The sequence below is a fragment of the Aquila chrysaetos genome, chromosome 13, assembly GCF_900496995.4.
Source record: "Aquila chrysaetos chrysaetos chromosome 13, bAquChr1.4, whole genome shotgun sequence".
Classification (NCBI taxonomy): domain Eukaryota; kingdom Metazoa; phylum Chordata; class Aves; order Accipitriformes; family Accipitridae; genus Aquila; species Aquila chrysaetos.
The window spans coordinates 28,983,014-29,008,033 of NC_044016.1; the positions used below are offsets into that span (position 1 = coordinate 28,983,014).

A 25,020-nucleotide genomic window follows, 5' to 3' on the forward strand; every position below is an offset into this window, starting at 1 on the left:
TTACCTTTTCCCTCTCTAACAGCTGAGACAACATTTACCTATGCATTTAATAAGAACTTGCTATATTAGAGTTGTTATCACTTTCCTGTCATGTTTTCAGACTGGATCTGACCGCATGAAATTCCAGTACTGCATCTCCGAGGCAGAGCACTGGGCAATCACTTTGCAGTTCTTGCTGTGGGCTACCACAAAATGGAAATGCAGGCTCACTTCTTGCAAAAAGGAGGCTGCCACAGAAAATTAAATTCAGGTTCTTATTGTAGTTACTTGACACTCATGCCAAGAAATTTTGTTTCTGATCCAAACCAAATCTTATAATTGAAATCAAATTTAACTATCAAGGGATAATTCACATCCTGCTGATTAATTTGCAATTATAATTTCTGTCTCAAAGACAATGTCATCCAATAATTATATGTATTCCTGCATGGAAAATTCCTTGCTGGAGAACTCTAACATATTTCCTGCTCTCCTTTCCTTCCACTACCTTCTCCGTCTAAAACGATGGAGAAGATACACAGAATAGAGTAAGTTGTAATAATAAATAGATTTCCCTCACTAAACTCTTTGCTAGTGTTTTGTCTTCATTTTATAGGTAATTAATAGAACTGGGCCACTACTGATGGTCTAAGAGACAGCTGGCAGTGTCACACAGTTAAGTCCTCTTTCAAAAGGTCAAATCCAGATATTTTAATTCAGAAAGCTTAAAATGCCAAATAAAAACTGCAAATAACTCTACCTTAACCACAGACATGCCTGAAATCCTTCTGAGGCCTTTCAATACATCCTTCACCTTTTCCCTTGGATCACATGCTTTTGTCTTCTTGGTGGGTGAAGTACGTACACAGGTATCCTACTTTGTCTTCATAGCCTGCCTCAGTCAACAAAGGATCAAATACGTTATTTGTATGAATGACCCACAATCAATTGCTCAAATTCTACTCTCTCGTATATAAATATCAGACAACACGACAATGGCACCTCTGACTCCTGTAGGTTAGTTAAACTATAGAAAACATGACAAGTTGCTGACTGATGACAAAATGCTGCTATATGTGGGAATAAAAGGGGCTTGCTACAGAATGAAGTTTTGAATTAAGCAGTTAGGGAAATGTTAAAGATTATTTTTCCTTCCCATAAAAGCCTGAGATTTCAGCTTTTCCCTCCACCCTCTCCCATTGAATTACATCAAGACACATTTTTGATAAAGCACAAAACACAAGAGAAAGATAAGGACCTTTAGTTCAAAACCAGCTTATTCAAAAATAGCTAAACATCCTTTGTTTAATGTGTTCAGATGTCTACCATGGCATCAGGTTCCCCATTTATTTAATGTCAAGTTTCTTTTCATTTTTTCTAATAACACTAATCAACCTTGTATAAATGCACATTTACCTGACTGATAATGGCTTTCCTAGAAGATGTGAGAATCTCTTTTTAATATTCCTTTTTGAAAGGAAATGTACCTGAGTATCTTTAATTCCTAGGAAAGCTAAATCTATTCTTTTCAGATTTACAGTGAGTCACCCACTGATATATATCACAATACAAGGACCAGACTAATATAGAAAATACACCTGCCTGAAGGCACCTTTTTTCAGATCTTGAAAAAAGGAACACTTTTATTTTATAACATAAGCTCCCCTTTTCCATTTGAAGAAGATCTTTACTATCCTGGATAGTATTGCACTGTAACTACACAGCTAGGAGAGCTTGTTAAAAGATATTGCAGAGAAAAGTGAGTGACTTTCATCATTTGCTCAGCAAAATAAGTGAAAATACAACATCATACCACTTTTCAGACAATGTAAAGCACCCTGTGCTTGCTGCAATTCTTTCATAAGCTTGCCCCACACTTTTCTGAAATGGCCTCTTTGTCACTGCAAGGAAGTATTGCTTCTATAACGACAACTACAGTAAGGACTGCAGGCAGGTGAAAGCAATGAATATTACTCCAAAATGATAGTATTTCTCATGTTTCATCTTTTGGGCAGAAAAGCAAAGAAAAGGACAAAGGATTATAGTATATGAAAATGATCTTGACTTTCCTATTGCATTAATGTCAGATTAAGCAAATAATGACAGATTCTGAACCTAATGCAATTACATAAATTTGTAGGGAGGAACTAATTGCTCTGTGAAACAACGTATGTGTTTGTAATACAGCTATCTTCTTATTTTGACTAGGATACTGTCATTTTTTTTATGGAGCCAGGAATCTGCCACTTTTGACAGATGCCAGAGACTTGCTTAGAGAGATAAACTAATATATTTCTAAACATGTTACCAGAAGTTTAAGAAAGGTGGCGAAGGTTGTATTTTCAGAGTCTCCACTATTAATGAAGTCTGGATAATATAGATTCATCACTAGGTGCTTGCCAGCCTTCAGCTTGACCAGCTGGTTTCTAGTCAATTTTTTTAACAATCTGAAACTGATGACCTTTTCAGGGAAAAAAACCAATAAAGGTAAAAATCCCCCACAGCTTCCCTCAAGATCTGTCTGGTCTTTGCTGAGGTACCACTAATGAGAACTTTACAATGATTATTCAGTAGCGATGGGCTAGGACCTAAAGTTGATATCATTTTCTATCCAGCAGCCCTATCAGGGAATGAAAGTTTGGTTTAGCCCCTAAATGTGATAATACATACAGATAACTGGAATATGTCTGAAGCCTGATCGCTGGTTGTGCTTATTCGGTTGTCTTGCTGCAGAAAGCAAAGAGATCATCCGTAGTCTCTCCTGAATTCGCATTCCTCCAGAGATCTCTGGGAGGGGCTTCTGTTAGCCATTAGCCTTATCTCGTGCTCCCCACTTGAAAATTTGTCACCCTGATGAATAAATTCACCCATCAATATGCTGAGCAGCCATCCTGGTTAACCAGGGCATGCCCTCTGAGGATGTTAAGAAATAATGGTCTAATATGCATAGATGCTTGCAAAGAACTCTCAGTGCCTTAAAATTAGTGATTTTACAAGCTCAGCCTTTACCTTGAGAATCAAACACTGCTGCTACAGCTCTATCTGCACTTTCGCTGAGTGAAGGCTCCTTGCAGATCCCTTCTGAGATAACGTTCCTTTGCCTCACGCTTTGAGAAGGAAAGCATTAAGCTGTCCCTGTACTTCTCCTCCTGGGAAGGGTGCAGGGACATCATGAAGACAAATCCTTTACCACTGGCTCTGGTCAGACAGCCACAGATGTAAATTCTTCTTCACTGGGTGAACTCCATCAGAGCTGGCTTCTCCTTACCTCTCTGCAATGGGAAAAATGCATTTACAAACTTGCTGTGACTACTTAGTGTTGGCTATGTCAGCACATAAATCTTCATCCCCAGGATAACAGACAAGGTAGTCAATGAGTGTTTCTTGGAGGCTAATTGCCTAGTTAGAGCTGCAACTCCGGCGGGAGGTTTCTTCCAGTTTGAAGATGCAGTTGCTGTCCCTCTTCCTTAAATTTACTAATCCCCCTTCAGGCTTATTTAAGCTGGCCCAGTCTCAGGAGCTGTAAAGCCATTCTAGTTATTCTAGTAAAACTATTCCACTGTAAAACTATTCTAATACCATGTAAGGTAATACCTCTCACCTGTTAGCCTGTATTTGCCTATAAAATTTAGTTTTCTGAAAAGAGCAAGCCAGCTGTCTCCCCTGTCAGTTCTATCCCTTGTGCCAAAGTGAGAAAGAAGGCACTCCTCCAGCAAATCTGTGCTAGTCCCCACCAAAGCCCTTCAGGGCTGCAGCCGTGGTGAGGTGGAAAGCTCTGCTTCCCCTCTCACATAGGTAAGACATGATGACGTGTTGAAACATAAGTTTCCAGTAAGGAGGAGAAGTTTTTTCTCACCCTTTTGTTGAGGTCCTGTGTCTGAACCCGAGCTACCTCCGATGTCCCCGTGCCACCGAGAGCACAAGCCACAGCTGCCAGGCAGTCACCTCCACTAAACTCAACTTCTAGAACTTGCAGACATGAATCATGCCCCGGGCTGGGCTCTATTAAGCACCCTTCTTTCTCTGACACCTGCCACTCTCTCACGACAGCACTGACTGTTTTAAAATCTCCCCTCCATTGCACCGCCACTTTCTAGAGGGAATTACCTTGAGTTTCCAGCCCTGTCTCCATACTTTTTACCCACTTGTCTGACACAGGCTGGCACCGGTGCTCTTGGCTATGAGGTATCTTTCTTGCCTAACTTTGCTGCTGTTGTTAAACAGCAGGTGGGCAGTAAAGGCTGAGGAGAAAAGATGGTTTTGAAAATGACTTTTTGTTTCGTTGTTGGATTGACTCCATCAAGTTACAGCTGTATCTTATTTTGACACAAGTACCAAAGTGAAATGTGGTGGATAATATTGTAAGGATTAAGATTTATAGATCTTTGAAGCTGTTCTCCTTTCCTGGGACAGGAGAAAGAAACATTGAACTAATATTTTTAGAACACTCATTATAGGATTTATTCACTTTATTTTGAAGCCGAATAATTTTCTTATGGAAAGGAACTAATTTTCAAAAGAATGAAGAAAACCCTAATGCATGGGTGATTAGTATTTGCACTGTAAATGGATACATGATATCTTCTTCCAGTTTTTCAGTTCAAATCTAAATGGAGTGAGAAAAAATTAAAATGTGTTGTTACCTACTGAAAGCTGTGCATTGACACATGTGAAATGAGCTTTCAGTCTAAAAGCAGAAGTAGTTACATTTGCATTTAGGTAGTATGAGTAAAAATAGCAGTAAAGATTCAGCAACACAGACAGCTAAAATGTTAATCCAGAGTGCTAGCAGGATTTTCCAAACTGCAGTAAATCCATGAAGCCATGAAAGCACCTTCTATATGATGACATATAAGAGTGCTTGTGGTAAAATCTTTTCTTCAGAGCAGATGTATTCAAGGAATGTATTTTCAGGATTTAACAGTATCAAAATGAGGTGGTAGTATCTGAATGTCAAAGAAAGAAGAGTGATTTAATCATATTCTTAACCAGTAGGACACGTACCAGTCTCATCAACAGCAGTTTTCCATAACTTATAGTTACTGAAGGTTTCTCTAAGAAGAAATAAAATCTAGGATTTTGCAGGACCTTCTCTCCATATATTTTTTACAGTTCTCACAAGAAAAAAACCACATAAGCACCTAGAAAAATTGTTGGAAAAAATTATCCATGGATAAAGTTTAAATGCTGGAGTTTGATTCACATCTCTTTATATTTCTAATGACATTTTCAAAGAGAAAAACCTTCAAGCTAGAATAAGGAGGCTCTTTCCTTTCCTTCCCATAAACAGTTATGTTTGCCAGAAATGTGCATCCATCCAGTTTGAAATCAGATAAGAATTAGAGAAGCAGTTCAGAGAAAAGGAAAAAATATGAGCCAAGTATAGATTACCCTCCAGAAGAAGAAATCTGCTTGAAATATGGAAGATCTCAGATTAATTCTTTCCATATTATGCTTTCCAAAATGAAGGCAGGGGATGCCACCACTGTATCAGAGGCTTTAGATATTTGTTTCCATTTCTTTCATTATGAATACCCCAGCACAAAATGTTTGCTTAAGCAGTCGTCCTTCCAGGTTATCATTCAGAAAGGCAAAAATGAAGAAAAAAAGATGCATAGTCAAGTTAAATTGTACTGTATACATCTGTATGTATACTTAAGGAAAATTAGCTTAGGATACACATGCAAAAATATTTAGAATAGCCCCTTAGAAACTATTTTTTATGAAAGTTGTAACTGGCCCATTAAATTAAAAAAACAACTTATAGAGACTATGACTAAAGGAAGAATGACTCTGAAATTGGACTTTCCATGAATAATAAATAGCTTTGTGGCTTTTTTAGTGAATGGGGGAGTATATACATATATATGACCACGCGTGTGACAGTGACTCATAGAAACAAACTGGCACGTAACAGGGCCCCGGAGTCTCATGGGGCTGCCAGCCCAGGCACTGCTGAGGGCTGACAGTGCCCACACTCCCTTTCAGACTGTTGTCTCTGCCTTTCACAAGGTGTTTTCTCCCCTCTTTCTGCCCAGGGCACCACAGCTTTATGGCAAAAACAGGTACCTAAACCTGCACTACTCCCAGCTCGTCCTTCTTTCACCTTTCCGACATCAAGCTCTTGCTATGCTTCCTAAACCCAGAGCAGTGTTTAGGGCTCAGGTTAGGTAAAACTGGCCAGAGCCAAGCTGCGGACTGTAGTTCCCCTGATGTTTGCTGCTCTTACTTTCTGAAATAAGCTTTATGGACTTCTGACTTATGCAGGGTCTGCTCCCAGCAGGGTCTCAGGTTACCTCAAATTCAGTCAGCTCATCTGCTGCTTTCTTCCCTCTACCCAGAGAGGGTCCCATTCTGGATACGAAGACCTTAGGGCATGGCAAATCTACTCTCCCTTGCCATTTGTCCAGTGATTAACCATATTTGTTGTTTAAAAAGATATGGCTTGTTCCAAGCTTGGGTTGCCCTGGGTTTGGTCTGCAGCTACTAGTCCTTGCTGCTCCTCTCTCTCCTGGATTAAAGAGCCTTTCACTTTCCAGTGTTTTCTCCCTTTAAAGGTACTTATGTCCAGGATTCAACTCACTTCTCAGACTTCTTTTTGATAATTTAAGCGGTCTAAGCTCTAAGTACCTTCCTGAAAGGGACTTTCTATACCCCTCCACTCATTTTTACATCTCTCTTTGGTATCTTTTCACATTTTCAACAGCCTTTTTATAAAAGTTAGACAAAAAGCCTACATGACGTTCTACTACAGTAGCAAAATCACTTCATTCCTTCTATTCACTCTTTTTCTCTGTATTTATTTAAGAATTGCATTAGGCCTTTTTGACCCAACATTACAATGGTAGCTCCAATTGAGATGTCTATCCACTGTGAATCCCTACATCATTTTCTCTGAGACATCCTCTTCCAGGACACCTATTTTCCTGCTCTGTTTGTACGCTTTCCATTCTTTTTTTCTCAGCTGTGTAAAACTCCTCATTTGGCTGTATTACAGGTTTTTATTTCAATAGGCAGGGTTTATCAAGCGATTCAGATTGTTTTACTGAACAATACAAAACCTACCAGTGCCGCAATGCAGTAAGCCCTCCTATGCTGTTTGATAGGATCTCTCTAGAAAAACTTCCCCCAGGATGTGCTGGGAAGTGCTGGCTTGCTACCATGCTTTCAGACTGGCTCTACTGTGCCCACTTCAGTCTCAGAATAATTGCAATACAGCATGCTAGCTGAAATGAGCATTTGCCACTTACTTTGTACAAATTGTGTCTCCTACATGACATTGCCTTACCTCTCTTCTAAGTTTAAGACAAATGCCTAAAGCAACAAAAAAAATTACTTACCAATTATTAGACAAAAAGAGACTCAAGCTAAGGGTGTGGATAAATGGTTACTCATTTTTAAAATATATACAACATCCCTGAAGAAAACTAACAAAAAGTTGGATCTTCCTCAAGAAGGCACAGCCCGGCAAAAAGTCACCACAGTCCTTGTAAACTAAGTTGTAGGACTGTGTATAAGCACAAGGGAATATAGGTTACTAGCCATAATAATTTAGGTAAATGTATTTTTCTTACTACATATTTTACATACATGTAGGTATGTATGTATTTTACCTATATACTTGTGGCACGTGTTCTTATACATAGTATATATTTAAGAAGGTTAACAAAACCTTTGCCCTGGACAGCTTTTCTTTTCAGAATTTTGCCCAAAACCAAAAAAGCAAATTTCCTCTTTAAGTGTAGGCAAACACCAAAGTGGGCAATTCTGTAAGATTTTCATATTTTTATTGAAAGAAGCTTACAGAATCCAAATAGATTTTATCAAGTTCTAACTGCGCAGCAAAGATTGTCCCCACCAACCTCTGCTGATTGCTCCTTTTCTGCTTCTACTCTGCTCACCAATTTTTAGTTTGCTAAAGAAAAAGAGCATACTGTGTGGGATTTGCGCATACATTTACAAAAAAATAAGAACATGTATAACTGCACATCTCTTATGTGATAATCATGGAGGAAAAGGACTCTCCCCATGCCCTCTGGGATCTTCCACTATGAAAAATCCAACCACCTAGAGTGGCTGGGAGTTTAGAGGTGTTCTTAATCTTCTCCTTCTGCTACCTCTGTTTTTCCAGTACAAATCATGCTTCTGTTGGTGAACTGCTGCAGAAACCAAAATATAATTTAAAGCTATGTTATTAAACAAAAAAACCTTCCTCTGGCTGACTTGTTATAATTGGTTATATAAATATAAATTTACAGGAATGTATGGGAAGATGTCTTTCTGAACACAGCTTTAATCAAAAATAGTAATATGTGAAAATTACAGTTTCATGCCAGACTTCTTGAGAGGCTTATTTTTGTTTGTAGTCCTCCTTCTCTGTTTTACACTCACAATATCCCAAGATCAGGTTCTTTGTTTTCAAAACCAATTTTACCACTGTGCTAGTGGGAGAGGCTCTACTGTGAATGGGGAAGCAGCACCTGGGAGGCCAGAAGTGAATATCTAATTAAAAATTAATGTTTTATAATTAAAAAAAATAATAATAACAACAACAACATTTCATAATGTATGTCTGAGATCTACTTTCGGGAACCTTGACACTTTTTTTGAAAATCAGGTGTTCATGCTTTCTGAACACTGAAGAAAACAGTGAACAGGGAGGAGAATCAGTCATCGTTCAGAAAGATCTGAACTCTACCGTGGCTGTGAATATAAATTCTAATATCCCCAAGGTTTAATCAAAATGTTTGAGAAGGAAAAATTACCTTATTTCACCTGGTTTATGGTTAGCCTGGGATGAAGAAAATATAACACTTCCACAGGGTGACCCCTGTAATAGCAGGGAATCAGTGCTCTGTTGGCGCTTGGAGCAAAGCAAAAGTTGTTTCTCTCAGCCACAACAGATTCCTATGAATCTGTCCATGAAAGAAGAAAAACAGGATAGAATTAATAGGGTCAGGTACCAATAGACACAAACTTCTGTAAAAATACTCATTTATAGTCTCAGGGGAGTCTTCACTGATCCAGGAGTGACAATTACCATTTTTTTCACTTGCTTATGATTGTGCTAGAAGTTTGTAATACTACTTTTCCTAGATTATGGGATTGCCTGGGCTAATATTACATCTACCACTCACTAAAGTAAATGGAAAGAAGACCCAAAATAAAGATGAGTATGTAATTCAGTGCTTGGCTGGACTGGGGTCATGGGGTGAATATGCTTGTCAATTCATTTGGAAATATACTTCAGTGGGGGTTTTTTGTGGGTAGGTTTGGGGTTTTTTTCCCTCAGATTTGCTGTTGTTGTTACAATACATGTTTGTTTTTAAACAGAAAAGAGCATGTTCAGGATGACTGCAAATCGTAATCCCAGTTGAATTGCAGCCACTTCAGCCAAAAAAACAGAGGGAAAGGGAACAAATATCCTAACAATCTAAATGTGTTGTTTTGATGTTTTTAATATGAAGCACTTAGACTTTCATCAGAATAAAAAAGCTTCAGTAAGACATTTACCATAATTCATTGATAGTTGTTTTTTTAAAAGAAAGACTGGTATTATTTTACAGATTATTTGTTTGACCAGCAAACTTTCAACCCAATTTTCAGTCCAGTTCTACTCCAGAACAGTTGATTATCCTGTGCCCACAGCCCACACCTGTATCTTTCATGGTGCATGAAATTTTTATTGACTAAGTAGCATAAAAGAGCATAATACATGAAATTTTCCAGAGGAGACAGGTGAATAGATAGCCTCACAGTTATTAGTATCGTTTGGTATTAAGTTGCACATTGAAATACATTTGAGTCTCAAGGCAATATGAGAACAATGAAGCATAAAATCAGACAATCAAAATTTAAAAAGGCTTATTCCATTATCACATTTTTTCTATAAATCAAGTGTGCTAATGAGCCCTGGCAACACTGTTGATTATAGAGCTAGTAAAGAAAACACAGTATCATCCTCAAAAGATACTGTGTTCTCAGGTAGGGTAGTAGGGAACAGATAAAAATTGCTGCCTTATTTCTGGAGACAACAGTGTACTCTCAGGGGTACAAGGGCTTGAGGGTTACAACACAAAGGAAAAATAATAGATGTAATCTGGGTACAATAAAAAAACTTGGCCCAAATCCATTGGAAATGTCCCCAAATGTAAAATATGCCATTTGCTGTGGGATGAGTACCAAGTACTCCTACAGGACTAGGGAAATAAGAAAACATGCCTGCCATCCCCCTCTGTTTCGCAGTGTAGCCCTCTCTCTGGACCCTCTGAGGTAGCTGAGTCTGTGTTATCAGTCCGCTGGTCTGCATCAAGAAACAAATGAAGGTGGGGTATGCCTGCATACTAACTCTCTTGCAAGGTGAATCAGTCTACACAGAAGAGCACTGGCCTGCCATGCATAGACCCTTCTTCACATCTGAACTATATGAAAAAAATCTGTGTATCTGTGCACTACGCTGTCAGTTTGCCGTATAGACTAGCCTCTTGAGAAAATTAGTGATCTGTCCAAGCTCACAAAGTGAATTAGCGAGAAAGCTGGCATAAGAACTGAGACATTTCTAACAAGCACTAGTTTCTCAGGGAACTAATTTACAATGTCAAGTAGAAATTAAACCAACCAGGCATCACTTTGAACAACTAAGTGATAAACTTACAATTGCCATCAAGCGGAAGGGCGTTTGAAATAACAGTACATTATTAATACTACACAGCATTTCCACTCTAGAAAGGGTCAGAATTGATCTGGAAATTGGGTTTCTTTCATTCCACTTTCTTATTATCTCTTAAACCCTGTCTGTTCAACACCAGTAGAGACCTTTATGTTTCTAAAGCCCAGTCCTGTTTTCCACCATTTCTGCATAATTAAGATCTGTTTTCTGTTAGAAGTTTGCTTGTGGATTGGTATCTACAGCACCAAAACCACCAGCATGCTTGATATTAGAGTGTGCAGGTTGTCTACTCCAACAAGAGTTTATTAAACTGCTCTTTCACACTTAGAAATAGTTCTCCAGAAAAATGATAGGATGTCATTGTAAAACATAATGCAGTAAAAAATATCAGGTGACTTCTAAGCTTTAGACTTGTAACCAGATTTGATAGGAAGCAGTGAAAGAACTAGATCACTGTGCATAGTACATGAGGCAGAGATTCTTCAGGAAATCAACTTTTTATTAGAAAATGCCAAGGTCATTTAAAAAAAAAAAAAAAAAGGTTTCACGTATCTGAATCTAATAGAAATGAAATCCAGAAAAAGCTGTGATGAAACCAGCTCTTGTTTTTTAATATTTCTCTTTTTACAGCACATCTGCCCTGAGCACCAATGTCCTCTGTAAGTCTCCTAACAAGGTGAAACCGAATAGAGCTCCCTGGGTTCCAGGTGACACGGTGGTGTCTAGTAAGATTTATGAATATATCTGTCCAGCTTCTTGATGGTCCAGATTTTCTGGCTCTGTTTTACCCCGTTGATGCCCTTGACCCAGAGCCCAGCTTCCATTCACATTTATGGGCTATTTAAAAATAATGAGAGATTGATCTGAAAGTAAACATCAAAATAATGAAATCTGAAAAAAACCAAAATTAACTTTCTGTATATAGTTCTAAGCATGGTTTAATTTTGACGCCTTTACTTAAGAAAAAAAATTCTATGAACACACCCCAAAATGACATGTGTTTCTACAGTTGTACATTTACGTTTTAGAAAGGCTTTAGAATTGTAAGGTATGATTACTTTTTCGGTACACTTGTTTAAATTAGGAATAACTCCAGTGAGCCACACTGATTTAAAAATGGTGCACTAGCATAAAGTGTGAAAAAGTTCACTTTAAGTCAGTCTGTTAGTCCTGGATGACCACCAGCCTTCGATCTTTAAAAACAGTCCTATGTTGGCAGTACTATTTTTCAGATACTGAATAGGACTTGGTAAAGATCAGCTATTCTGGAGCAACTGTGATAATAGATATCCTTGCTCATGAGTAAATTTGCTTCATTCTAGCCTAGATTCACACTCACAGTAAAATTCACGCACCCTTCTTTAATTCGAATTAGCTTCCAAGGTCAGGCAAGCCTTTCTCCTTGGGGCACTTGCTGATCCTGAACTGCATCCACGTGGCTGTTCCTTACTCTCATTCCCATTACTACGTGTTTCATGGATCAGTTTAGTCCCTTTTCACAAATAGGATGTCAGAAATGTGAGATGGCAGAAGTATAACCTGTCTCGTTGTGTTTCTGAAATCTGAGAGTCACACTACAGTTTTGTCTGGACTGGGAGATGGAGGGAACAAGGGAGGGGAAGACAAGCTTAGGAGTGGCTCAAGTACATGGGAGGATGATACATAATTCACATTTTAACACAGTGCTTTGTCTGCTTTGAAATTCTTTCAGATATGATTTTAAAAGTCCCTGTATCCCCAGACCACCTGTAAAGCGGCATCTTTGAAAACCTTTCAGCTTAAGCCAAGAGAAGACTTTGCCCTCGGTGCATACTAAGTCAGTCTAAGACCACTAATAGTTTCCCCATAGCCCTGTCAAGGTGCAATTATGAACCATTTTGAATTACGACTCTCTAAGTGTTTTAATAATAACCTGAAGAGCAATGGCTTAACTACGCACCTATGGCCCTAACAAGTAAATAATTCTGTCTTTCATATCTCTGTTTTCTACTTTTTCCTTATAGTGATAGCCCAGGTTCATTTCTGACAGAGGAGGAGGCAAAAGGAGGTAGAAGAGGGGAAAGTACAGAGCCAGAATACGTTTTTCTCAGGGTTCTGAACCTTCAGGTATAGGTTAATATTTGCGTTATTCAGTCATTCATTCTCACTTGAAACTTAGATATACTTTTCCTGCTTTCTACCAGGAAATTAAATATTCTTTTCCTGTAAAATGCTGTTAGTATCCCGCTCTCTTCCAAATCTTGAGTTTCAGTGTTATGTGTTCCTTATCTCCTTTATGTAAACCCCCCTCCTAAAGTTATAGCATATTTTAGATGCTTTTATTAATTTTTCATGTTTCTGTAGAACATATGTCCTGAATAAAATTTCAGTGAATTTGAGGGTGATGTATATGTGAACATATACATAAGATTTGTCAGTACTTTTGACAGTGGCCCAGAAGAGATCTAGTGAAAGGGTTTGGCTATCCTTCGAGTCAGAAAATAATTCTATACAATATGGAAGTGAAATGGAAATATAAAATACATATCTGTAGTGTGTATGGATTATTTATCATATATCTTGTCCATGTATCTGTAAAAAGCAAGGTGGATGTATCAACTCATATGAAGAAAAATATGTTAAAACCCAGGATTTACTTTTAACACAGACGTCATCTTAATTTATTTCTCCATGACAAATTTGGTTTTCCAACAAATATGTTATGCCAAATAACATCTGTTTACATTTATTTATGTGGTTTTTGTTGATTGGAAAATCAAACAAGTCATTTTCAAGATGCATATGCTTCTTTTTTTTCATCCTGGAAAAAATGTTATCTTTTATCTTTGGAACATCTTATGTCTGGGATGGTTTAGTCTAGAAATTAAAATGTTATGGTATTTTTGTGGTATTTTTGTGGGCTTATTCTATAACTATTTTGCATCATATATGTAATTACAATATCACACAATGAAACGATGAGCCTTAACCCCTTTTTTTTATCAGCAACAGTAAATTGACTTTCCAAACATAATAAGCCAAAGTTCAGAGACCATGTCCAGGTACTCCTTAGTTTTGCATCAAAACCAAGATGTATGTTATTAAATTTGGACAGATGGGTTTGGCCTGCATCTTGAAGAAAAAACTAGGAGCTTTTGTTGTCCACATAGACATTTTTACTATCTTAATCTGAGAGTCCAAGATACGTATGCATAAAACAAATAACTTCAGAGACAATTATAAAAGTTTTAATCATTTTTTTCAAGAAATACAATTAAAGTGTTCTATAGAAGTCTATGCATTTCTTCTTTCTTCACCATTTGCACATATCTGTACTTTGTACTTGGGGTTTTTTTACATGTCTTAGGAGTTACTGTTCTTGAACAATCTTGAAGAAGGAGATTGACATCTACTTGCCCATTACCCTAATATTTAATTTTTATTATGCTAAAGATATAACTAAAACTTTAAAAGGGATTTAAAGAACAACAACAAAAAAATTTATTTCTTCTGAATAGTCAGTTATAGCTTGATAGGATTTTTGTTAATATGTTTTTAGCATTTCTGAATTCTGTTTTGCTATTTACTGTTGCTAGAACCTTTTAAGAAAGGAATAAGCATATGTAGCTGGATTGTAGAAAATCCACACTGAAGTTTATCTGTGTCTTCCACACCCAAGATGAATGAGACATTGTGCCTGATCAAAAGGATATTGTCTTTTCTCAGTCCACATTCGTCATTTCTTTACAAAAATTAGCAAGAGAACTTAGTTCCATCCTTATGTGGCATTGCATATAATTAGGTTTTGAGATAATTTGAAGTATGACATGAATAGCATGGGGCAGGAGATGAAGTTGAAGGAGGACAGTGGCTAGCTGCGTAAGAGAAAAGATATGGATTCACTGGAAAGTATTTTGCAGGAGTAACTTGAGGATAGCAGTTCAGTAAATTATGGATTCGTTCTCACAGCCATGCATAGGGAAAGGGAAAAGACAGCTGTGCTGAAGACAGGAATAGGATTGAAACTTGGATTAGCGCTAGGAAACAAGGAAGAGGCTGCTGCAATGATACATATACTCAGATATGCTTCTTCCCCTTCCAGTCACCATAAATTTTGAAAGAAACTATAAGAAAGCTGATTTCCTGAGATAAGATAGACCAAGGGAGTTGTTACCATAAGTCCCTGGTGGCAGGAAGGCTGAGCACTTTTCTGAGGAGAGGGAACAATACAGAAACACAAGGAGATAATTTTATGGAGAAGTCTCTCCTGAGCTGATTTGCAGTATTACACCAGATTATCATGCTGTAAATTAGGAACACGCTTCTTAGGCTGCAATATGTTTAGTGGACCTCAAGGAGAAGCTAAACAAGTACTTGCAAGAGACATATACAGTGGGCTACTAGCCAACCATATCAGTCCCAGGAAAGCCCCTGAAAGATACCTGTAGACTAGGAGAAGGGGACAGAGGAAGTATAACATTTCCTTTATTCTGTGCTTGCTCTTCCTTAGGTATTTCAGATGCAACATTGGACTTGATGAACCCTCAGCCAGACCTACTAGTTTTTGTTCCTATAAATGGTATCTTGTTTGTCTTGATAGGTTATTGTCAAAATAAATCTTTCACAAAAATGCATTGTATGAAACTTCAGAAGTGTAGGCAAAGAATTATACAAAGGCATTGCATTTTGTTGACTGTAACATCCTTTTTTAATTTCTTTTCTCTTTTATAAAGGCACATAACTTCAGTTTCATTTCTGATATATGCTTGAAAAAACCAGACTCATACTACTACCATCATAGTTGTCATCCTGACCTAAAACATCTGGAACAATATTTCTGGAACTAATTCCCTTACCACACTTTTTAGAAGGTTTGAAAGATATGTTTTACATTCAGAAAGATTCCTTTTAATAATAAACTGAAAGCTAATCTCTATCCATTAAGTCAATGAAGGTAGGGAGTAATGCCATTTCATTTGTGACTCATGAGACTTTTCTCATATGATTAAAAAAAAAATTATCTGGGCTGTTCAATTCTAGTACAGTCTTTTAATACTTTCACAGCTACAGAATTAGGCTGAGAAGATTGATTGGCTTCTTTTGAAATTTATTAGCATTTCTTTTAGTGATATTTATTTTACTATAGAAATTTTTTTTATATATAAAGAGAGTGTACATCCATGTCAAACAGATTTCCATAAAATCCAATCAGTTTTCCAGACATAGAAAATATGGAGAATTGATTTTATTTATTTACTTTGTTTGTTGATATTGTTTCAGCACTGTAAAAAGCAAAAAGTTTAAACATTATTTTCAACATAAATGAATGTATATGCTTAATGTTACAGAATATAAATAATCTGACTGCATTTAAAAAAGAGGGGAAAAAAGCATATTATTGAAAGTGACAGTTTCAAGTTACAAAAGATAAGAGAACAAAGACTTTAATCCTTACTATTAGGGCATTACTCTTTATAGGCTGGTGTGAGAGAGAGATGAATCCAGACAAACTGTTGGCAGAATTAGTGACAGAAACCTAAAAGAAAGAAGAGAGTTTAACACACAAGTTACTTGAATTCAGTGCTCTTCCACTTGGAAATCTGTGAAGTCAGGTGTGTTTGTGAAATGTTACTGTTTTGATATCCTGAAACTAGCATCCTTTTAAAATTCATAAGAATACTAATGCTATGGTAGGCTGGTTAAGCATTAAGCGTATGCAAATGTCTGTCCCATCTTCTTAATGAGTTTAATTTACTTTAGTATATCCTTTTGTAGTAGCTTCTTAATTCAGTTAGCCATACATCTGTAGCTAATGAGAAAATTATTTTGGAAAAGGGTAAGATAAACTCTAGGATGATGTTAAGCTCTAGTTTAACAGGATAGTCTCAATAAGAGAAAAGAAACCGAGGGAAAATTGGTCTTTGCCTTTGGCAGTATAGACCTATGAGCGCTAAAATACGAGAATCAAATTCTTCTGTTTCATAGTGCAAGATTTCTCTAAGATGAAATAATTTCTTTTTTCTTACAGTTTCATTGGTTTTAAAGTCATTAAGATTATTCAAAATAGTTTGTTTATCTTCTGTTGTGATGAAGTTTTAGGGATCGAGTCTGTTCTGAGAAGACCTAAGATGGAATACGGAAACATGAATATGTTCCCAATTTACGAATTTATAAATAAAATAGCACAACTGGAACCCTTTAATCATTTGGCTTTTATTAATTTCTTTTTTTTTTTAAATCAAGCTGTATCTGGACCCCTCTTGGGTAGACTTTTTTTACTTTTTTCTAACAGAAAACAGTAAGTTTTATTGTGTTGTAGTGATAATTGACAATCTGTAGATAGTTTCTTTCCCAAATAGCTCTTCCCTTGTTCCTAGATTCAAACACAGAAAATTGGAATATGCAGGTGAAAATGGTTAGGATGTAGGACCCAATAGCAAAGATTTTGACCATCTGACTGGACTTAAGTTATACAAGAAATTATACTGACTGTTGCACTCAATTTGTAGTAAGTCTGTGACTTCTACCCTGACTAAGCTTTCCAAGCTGAGGACTGTATCAAATTTTTTGTATCAATGAATTAATTTCATTACAAAGGACAGAAGGATGTTGCAATGGTGGGAATGGCACAACTTTTCTGGAATGCCAACAGAAGTAGGGCAAAGCACCAACCTCTGGCAGGTCCCCTTCATTGTCAGCTTGACCCCAACAAAAGCCACTGGATGTGGGTTTGGAAATGTCATTCTGAGAGCTAATCCTTTTCATCTGACAACTGAGGATATTCAAATAAACTTAAAATATTCAGTTGTTTCTGCATGAAAAGAATAATCAAGGTCCTTCACTGCTCATCTTTTATTCACTCTTTGAGTTTCATTCCTACCTCTGATCATCCCATGACACCAGCCTCTGTCTTCCTTATGTTTTCAAACACATGTCTGTTCTACCTTTGATGATATAATACATGACTGGGAAGGTTGGTCTTTTTGAACACCTGCAAAGTAAGATGTTATCCTCTTCATAATCCCTTCTAAAATGCATTTTTCCTTCCAGGATGCCTAGAAAAAAAAAAAAGACAATGTCTAGGCATCTGCTTATTTCAACAGTATCTGTTTGTTGCCTTTTCTCTCTGTATTTTAGAGAAAGAAACACAGAATATTCCATTTTATCCTGTTGTTCTTCAGTGATTTCTGGACAGATGCAATGGAGGAGTCATGGCACTGCATGAGATCTACAAACCTTATCACATTTTTTTTTGTCAGTGTTTCTTGTCAGGTCATCTGATCTCTTTGACTCCAGTTTTTTTCATTTGTAATGTGTAATAACAATGTCTTCCTACCTTTGCAACAGTGTCTGAGCTCTGGAAATGAATATTGCAGTGTCAGACATAAATATTTATTATTCCATGGTTGAAATAGCAGAAGGTAAACATAACAAAACCAAGAACAGTAGACAGGAGTATCTGTTACACCTTAAATGTATGATTTTAGTAGAAAAAAATGATTTTGTAAAGGTACAAATACTCTCTGTGCTTCCAAAATGAGACTGGAGCCCATAACGTGGAAACATCACCTGCACCCTGACCTGGAATCTGTATGGGATTTCCTTTTGCCTTCAGAAGCATGAAGGTGGTAGGTAAAGGAAAGTAAGCATGAGAGATCATGTCTATTTGATGTTTCTGAGACCCAGGAGAATTATGAAGGCACTGGTATAATTCAGTGACTTTTGAGATCAGGCGGACTAGAGGAGAATTTTGAACACTGCTCCCATGCACACACATGTCTGCATATATTAATTAATGAGCATGTTTCAGTAGAAATAGAAAATATAACAGGCAAAGGAAATAAGAGCATGTTTAAAAATTTTGTTTACTTTGGTGTTTTATAAAACTTCATTAAAAAAAAATTAAGGAATTTTTAAATGTCAGAATTAAAGCCAACAACACATTTAATTCAGTTTCCCTGTAAGAAGCTGCTATGACACAATCTTTAAGTACTTCAATAACTTTTTTCATTATTCCATATACATATTCTACTATATCACAAATTCCTGTTATAAGCACTGCCTAAAATCACGAACACTTACTACATGATCAGAAATTCATTATTTTATTCTGGCTTCCTCATTCAACATATGTCCTTTACCACGCATGATGTAAATTCTGTCATTTATACAGTAGGATTTTATGGCACTCATCAGAGCAACTGATGTTGAGATTCACACACAGAGCTATATTTCACAACATCCATGTGATGTGAAGACTTACTGTTATGCTTACCGAGCATTTGGAGCTACATCACAGAGAAATAAAACAAGCTCTCCAAGAAGGGAATCCCCAGCCAACCACCTTGAAAGGATCTCATTTAAGTGTGCATTCTTAATTTTCTGCATTGTGCAAGACACAGTTGGCACTTGTCTCACAGTAAATAAGCTCTGGATCCAAAAACAGTGTAAGTACACAACACCTGAGCTTGAAATGCTTTGCAGCTCCATGACATAGCATGACAGCAGGTGGACCCTTTAAAAATGCAGCTAGCAAACTTAGGAAAGACTTTTGTCAGACTATCTGAAGCGAGATTATTCAGACAATCAGAAGCCTCGAGCTGGATAGCATTCTTCCTTGCATACAAGTATGTATGTGTAGGAGCAGCTAGAGACTGATCTAGGCTGTGTGCAAGCTGGCCTTAACTTACTGCCTCTGGATTCAGGGGGCTGACAAAATACCTGACAACAATTTTCCAAAATTGACTGCAGATCTAAGCAATTTTTATCTTTGTTTGTGGGCTCACGTTTCAGATAGCTTTCGACACCCACTCACTGAAAAATAGTCCTTAAAGTACTGAAAATCTTCAGCCAGCCTTGCAAGAACAGACTAGCAAACATGCACATGCTAGTATCACTGCTTGGTCCTGGGGAAAGAGTGAAAAGCTTTGTAATGAAACCACCCTGGAACCCAACCTAAACGCCTCTCTGAGTCACTGCAGGGAGACAGCTGGTCACACTGATGCAGCAACACATTTCGCATTCATTTCTGTGTAAACACGCTGCTACAACAGCCTTCAGACACAGATCCTTGAAGGCTGGGCCTGGCAACAGGCGCTTTGTTGAGGTTGCTGTTGTCAAATAGCGCAGGTTGTATGCCGTTCGCTGTGAAATCCCAGCCTGTTTCTGCGGCATGAGTTCCCAGCTTCGAATGCTGCTACGCAATGATGGATCTGTTTTCACAGGAATTTTGCAGATTCACAACAACTGATATTAATTTTATTAGTACTGTGTGATCTATAGATTATATCCATTTGTGTAGCACTTTCCCACTACATTCTCCCTTCATAAAAAAATCAAAATAAAAAGAATATTTATAAACATAAAGTTTCTAGTGGTTTACCTCCATTATCACATTCTTTTCTTCCCCAGCACCACACTATTCTGTCACAATTTAACTTCCATAAGTCTGGTTATGCTGGAAATTGATGTGGTCTAGGGTCACCCTGACTGACAGGAAAAAAAACATCTTGGAGGACAGTGTAAAATTTCAGGACAAAAATAAAAAAAAAAAACAAAACCAGTCAAATACCAGCAAACTCCAACTGTTGCCTGATAAAACTGGGAATACTTGCTTTGTCTGATGTATGTTGCATATATATATTACAGTTGATCAAAGAAATCCAAACACGACAAATGTCTGGAAATCTTTACTCTGACTGTAACAGCAAAGAGGTAGTGCTCATGCACTGCTAGCACAGGACATGGGTTTCACTTAGGTGATTTCAGGAGCTTCTGCTTGCAGCCTTGAGTATATAGAAAGGCAAGGAGTTAAGAGCATGTAGAAGCAAAAGTCATTCCAAATCAGACACAGTGGCCGGTCATAGATCATAGAATCACAGAATGGTTTGGGTTGGAAAGGACCTTAAAGATCATCTAGTTCCAACCCCCACTGCCATGGGCAGGGACACCTTCCACTAGAGCAGGTTGCTCAAAGCCCCATCCAGCCTGGCCTTGAACACTGCCAGGGATGGGGCAGCCACAGCCTCTCTGGGCAACATGTTCCAGTGTCTCACTACCCTCACAGTAAAGAATTTCTTCCTAGTATCTAATCTAAATCTACCCCCTTTCAGTTTAAAACCATTACCCCTCATCCCATCACTACACTCTCTGTTAAAGAGTGCCTCCCCATCTTTCCTGTAGGCCCCCTTTAAGCACTGAAAGGCTGCTATAAGATCTCCCTGGAGCCCTCTCTTCTCCAGGCTGAACAACCCCAACTCTCTCAGCCTGTCCTCATAGGGGAGGTGCTCCAACCCTCCGATCATCTTCATGGCCCTCCTCCGGACCCACTCGAGCAGGTCCATGTCTTTCTCACGCTGGGGGCCCCAGAGCTGAGCACAGTACTCCAGCTGGGCTCTCATGAGAGCAGAGTAGAGGGGCAGAATCACCTCCCTCGACCTGCTGGTCACGCTGCTTTTGATGCAGCCCAGGATACGGTTGGCTTTCTGGGCTGTGAGCGCACATTGCTGGCTCATAGTCAGTTTTTCATCCACTAATACCCCTAAGTCCTTCTCTGCAGGGCTGCTCTCAATCCACTCCTTGCCCAGGCTGTATTTGTGCTTGGGATTGCCCTGACCCATGTGCAGGACCTTGCACGTTTAACTTCATGAGGTTCGCACAGGCCCACCTCTCCAGCCTGTCAAGGTCCCTCTGGGTGACATCCCTTCCCTCCAGCATGTCGACCGCACCACACAGCTTGGTGTCATTGGCAAACTTGCTGAGGGTGCACTCAATCCCACTGGCCATGTCGCCAACAAAGATGTTAAACAGCGCCAGTCCCAATACTGACTCCTGAGGAATGCCGCTCGTCACTGCTCTCCATTTGGACGTTGAGCTGTTGACTGGAAATCTTTGAGTGAGACTATCCAGCTAATTCTTTATCCACCAAGTGGTCCATCTGTCAAATCCATGTCTCCAATTTAGAGACAAGGAAGTCATGCGGGACAGTGTCAAACACTTTGCACAAGTCCAGGTGGATGACATCCGTTGCTCTTACCTTATCCACCAACACTTTAACCCTGTCATAGAAGACCAACAGATTTGTCAGGCATGATTTTCCCTTAGTGAAGCCATGTTGGCTGTCACCAATCACCTCCATATTTCCCATGTGCCCTAGCATAGTTTCCAGGAGGATCTGCTCCATGATCTTGCTGGGCACCAGAGGTGAGACTGTCTGGCCTGTAGTTCCCTGGGTCTTTCTTTTTTCCCTTTTTAAAAATGGGGGTTATGTTTCCCCTTTTCCAGTCAGTGGGAACTTCCCTGGACTGCCACGACTTCTCAAATATGGTGGAGAGTGGCTTAGCCACTTCATCCACTGGTTCCCTCAGAACCTGCAGATGCATCTCATCAGTTCCCATGGACTTGTGCACCTTCAGCTTCCTTAGGTGGTCTTGACTCTGATCTTCTCCTATGGTGGGCAGTTCTTCATTCTTCCAGTCCCTTCCCTTGCCTTCTGTGACTTGAGTGGTGTAGCTGGAGCACTTGCTGGTGAAGACTGAGGCAAAAGTTTGTTAAATACCTCAGCCTTCTCCATATCCTGAGTAACCAGGTCTCCTGTTTCTTTCTGGAGAGGACCCACGTTTTCCCTGTCTTTCTTTTATCACCGACGTACCTGTAGAAGCTTTTCTTGTTGCTGTTCATGTCCCTGGCCAGATTTAATTCCATCAGGGTTTTGGCTTTCCTAACCTGATCCCTGGCTCCTTGGACAGTTTCTCTGTATTCCTCCCAGGCTACCTGGTGGAGGAAGCATTGCTGGTGAAGCGATGAACTAAGAGACAATCACCCACACAGACTTTTCAGATGGTAATGCATCTCGAGCTCTATGGAAAAATCTTGTCACGCTGCTGAACCCCATAGTGATGGGAGAGCCAGGCTGCAGCTCGCAGGCAACAGGGCTGAACTCCCTGCATCCAGCAAGCAGGCAGAATCGTCACTCAGAACCCATGTCAGAACACAACTATTTGCAAACTAATATCTTGATGAAAATAGTCAAGGATTGTAACTGCCCTTCAAAATCACACTCATCGTTGGCAGACACTGATTAACTTTCATTGTGCAGATTATTTGAAAATTAGTAGCAGATAATGCTTCTTGCTAATTTCCTAGGAGGATAATGGGAACACTTCACACAACCTCTTGCCACAACTGTCTCCTTGAGCCAAGAAATAACTGTTACACACTTGGTATTTTACTCTTTGCTAAATTTTAGGCTAGCATTGAATTTAGGTTTTGCACATATGGATTTTAAATTCCAGGTCTTCCTTTGAAACTAAAAATTAACCCCTATTTGAACCTAGCACAGGTGTTGCGCTTTACTAAGCTCCCTATCAGTGCTGCGCTGACCTGAGATAGCATGATTCCAGTTCAAAAACTTTGTTCCATGAAAAACCCTAAAAATGAGCTTAGACAAGTCCTCCTCTCCACACATTTTTGGTGGATGTCTGCTTCAAGTACAGAGAAAAGATCTCTTACCAATAGTGCAATTTCATAAGACAGGTCAAATAAAGGTGTTTGTGCAAAAGCATGTATTATTCCCACTCATTCTCAAATCTCATCCACACGTTTTGTTCAGATTTGAGGGTTCATCAATGTACTGCAGCTGCACGTTTTATGACCATGGTAGATTTTCTTAACAAAATGTATTCCTTCATTTGTTTACTGACTGATAGACTGACTTCAAAGTGTGCTAAAAAGTAATTTGAAGAAGAATATCCTGCCTCGTCAATGCACATCATTTTCATCTAATATTTCAAGCAGCCATCAGCACAATAATGTTAATTTTTCAAAATGTTCTGTTTGTGAGTTTCTTTAATTTTATGAACTTTTTTTTTGTACTGCAGGAAAGTGAGGTGCTGAACAAAGCTATAGGACAGTTCTGCATTTTCAGGTGTGGTTGGGGTCAAGCTACACTGCTGACCCGCATCACCTTCATTTCAAACATTTAACACCTCACTGATCCAATTTATACTAGTGTTCATATTAGATAAATAGGAGATTTCTGAATTATGCACCTTCCAGGGTTTAGAGCAGCAAAGGATTGACTTGTTTTTTTCCACCAATACACTTGCAGATAATTATCTTATTCCCTTAAGCCATTCCTGGACACCATCCTGTGGAGCCTTGACTTAATTTTGGATCAGTTACTGAAAGGTATTCCCATCACAAACCACATTTCAATGCAGCTATTGAATTCAGCGAACCTGTTCACATGGTAATCTACTGCTCAGCACGAGTAATGATTGCAGAATCTATCCTATGACATTTTTAATGAAGAAATCTTATGTACAGAGGTTTTTATCTTCACAGAAGCAGCAGTGAGACAGTTACATGAGGTCTCTTAATCTCCAGCAATATTCAGGCACTTCATGTTGCTTTGCAGTGGCTGAGGAACATTTATACACACTGGTCCACAAGCTCTCTGTGGTACTTACCTCATTGTGAGGTAATGTCACAAAATATTGTGCTTGTTTTCAAAGTGGTAGTGCATTCACATCCTTCTGCCTCAGCCAGTCTCTGGGAGCTTCCACATACCTTGAAGAACCCTGTCTGTAACAGCTGAAACCTATTCAGGTATTTTCTGGCTTTCAGATACATAGCTAAAACAATGCTAATCAATCAACTTTGTTTTTAAACACCAACCATACCTATGTGTGTGTGTGGGGGTGGGGGTGGGGTTTGTTTGTTTGTTTTTTAATCTTACCTATGTTCTATTGTTAATAAAACAAATTGTACATGGCAATATTGTGAGGTATTTAGGAGTTTGAAGCTTTTTCTTCCAAAAGATTTTTGCCCTGAAGGAACTGCAGATCTAGGCAAGACCTTTAAAACAAACTTGACTATTTAATAACTCTTTTAATGACTACTAAATTTTTTTAAAATAGCTAATATCTTTAAAATATTTATCTCACCCTTTTACTCCTGTGGCAGAAGTAGAACATTCTGATGATTCATTCTTATTCATCTGCAATGGATAATTTGACTGCATCTATTTCCATCAAAATATTATCTGCAGAATAGTATTCATTATTATTTCAGCTGGTGTCCCAAGTTTCAACAGAATTTGCTATTCTGCATATTGCCCATATTATTCGAAGCTTGTTTTTCATCTGGAGAGTGAATGATGTTTTGTAATCACAAAGCCAACAAAAAATGAGTAGAGCAGAGGCAGCGCTTAAGTTAGTTTTGATTTTAATTTGCTGCATTGCACACTTTCAAATGTTGCTATAGGCAAAACTGGTTTATGCTCTAAGGGGCATTTCATTCACTTACAAATAATGAAGTAGCAAAAGGCAAAGGTAGTAGAAAACCCAGCATGAAATAGTCACAGAACATAGAGAAGTCAGAGCAGCTGGAAT

General features: G+C 38.4%; 1 long non-coding RNA gene across 1 annotated transcript in view; it reads left to right on the forward strand.

Annotated features, from left to right (window-relative positions):
* LOC115350273 overlaps nt 1-25,020 on the forward strand; it is a 121,079-nt gene that overhangs the window by 70,987 nt on the left and 25,072 nt on the right. The gene's annotated exons all lie outside the window — the stretch shown is intronic.